Here is a 2,044-nt window from a genome sequence, read left to right as displayed (position 1 = left end):
TAATCAGCATCTTTGGTGAGTGTAATATATTTCATGTTCATGCTTTATTCTCTATTTTATCTGATAATGGGATGCATATTTAATCTGAACGGATATTGATGATGTAAATGTGGCGGAGCTGTGGTTACAGAGTAGAGGTTTGCCATTGTCTACTGGGGTTTTTGCTTAATAGATCTCTTTCAACCTCACACTAATAAATAATAACAATAATAAATTGAACTTAATTAACCTCACACTCGAGAAATTTTCCTCTTCATTGGAAAAATCCCCTTGAGGAGCAGTGGGCTGCCAATGTGTAGTAGCCCTGTTTTTACTACTGTGAATAACTGTATGTGCTCTCTTTCATCTTCTGACCCTGAGAAATGGCTTTGATCTTATCTACCTGCTTATCTAGCTGTTTCTTACCTGGATGGGGCAACTGTGGAACTTGTAAACAGTTACTTTTTTGTATGTAGGCTTCTGTCTCCTTGAACCCCAGTTCGCTTTAGCAGAAGGCCACTCACACCTGGTGCTTCCACCAACTTTTTTGGATGTACATTTTGAAGTATAGGATCAAAAAAGCTTGATGGAAGCTGTAAAACTGGAATACATACCATTAAATTCACAAAAAAAAACACTTAAGGTGGTTTTCGGCTTTTGCAAAAAAGTGTTGATCCCCAAAAAGTAAGATGGAAACACTTTTTTTTCGCATAAGCTTCCACATAGCAAACTTTTACTCACATCAGCTGTTCCCGATGTTGCGTCTTCTTGAATATGGCTGGAAACAACATCCCTATCACTATCTGACATGTTATCATAAGAACAACGTACTAGCTTATGTTAGGAATCCAGTTTTGTGTGGGTTGTTTGTGTGTTTTTCTCCCTCCACCACCAGGTGGTGCCCTGTCCTCTTTGGGCCTCCCTGCACACCTGCGGCTCGTTGGATCATTACTGGAGGAGTATTTGAGATGTGTTCTGTCACTACCTTGATGCCAGTTTTGGGTACTCTAGCTAAGCTGAGATTAGCAGAGTCTAACCTAAGGTTTGTTTCTCTGAGTCTTAGTTTTTGTCTTTGCTCTCCGGCAGGAAGCCTTCCTGAGCAACTGGATACCTGGACCTTCTCCCCCTGGAAAGATTAACTGAGTACACACTGAGCAGGGGAAAACCTCCACATGATCCGTTCAAGTCGTCATCGGAAATCCAAGAGACAGTCCGCTCCTTTACTCCTCTGGGTGCAACGCTTGTCTATCTGTCCGTCCTCCAACGAGTTCCCTCTTCTCTGGATCAACCCCCACAAGCTGGATTCTAGGCTTGACATGAGCCCCCTCAAACGTGAGTCCCTCTCCAGTAATATTCAAGCCTCAGTCAAATTTCCTACGGGCCCTGAACTGATCACTGTGATCTCCCCTTCAGATGTTCCTGATCCAACTTCTGTATTATATTTACATTTAATAAACCTGTAAAACTTTTTCCCTTGGTCTCTGAGTGGTTCTCTGCATGTTGGTCAGATCGTTTAAACCAATCATGACAGCTTACAACTGATTTAGTAAGAATTTCTTCCTTTACTGATGTGGGGTCAGTGCTAGATAATAGCCTCTACTTCCCGTTTATTACAACCATGCATGACTACATACTACGGACAACAATTTAGGATGGCAATTCTCATTGCGCTTCTTGGTTGTTATGCTGTAAACCAAATGGAAACACCACAAATTCATATTCATATTTCTTTTTTTCTAACTTTTACAAAAAAAAATTAAATTCAAATTTCAGTTAAATACAAACATGGTGGCTGAGCTTGTTTCTGGTTCTGCTGGAGGTTATCTCATGTTATTTGGGAGTTTTCCTCTCGACTGTCATGAAATGCATGCTCGTGGTGAGGGATTGCCAAAGAGTAAACAACAAAATGCAAATGAAATTCGTCGCCCCATGCCCATCCATGAAAAGCAGGCCTTGCAAGTCAATGACTTGAAGCCATCAGCTGGTTTTCTTAACCAATCTAACTGATCTGGCTGTATTGTCTTTTTGGAAAGACTCTTGAGATGACATGTGAATTGGTGCTGTA

The sequence above is a fragment of the Cyprinodon variegatus genome, unplaced genomic scaffold (assembly GCF_000732505.1).
Source record: "Cyprinodon variegatus isolate N-32 unplaced genomic scaffold, C_variegatus-1.0 Scaffold1326, whole genome shotgun sequence".
Lineage (NCBI taxonomy): Eukaryota > Metazoa > Chordata > Actinopteri > Cyprinodontiformes > Cyprinodontidae > Cyprinodon > Cyprinodon variegatus.
Note: the sequence above shows the minus strand (reverse complement) of the source record.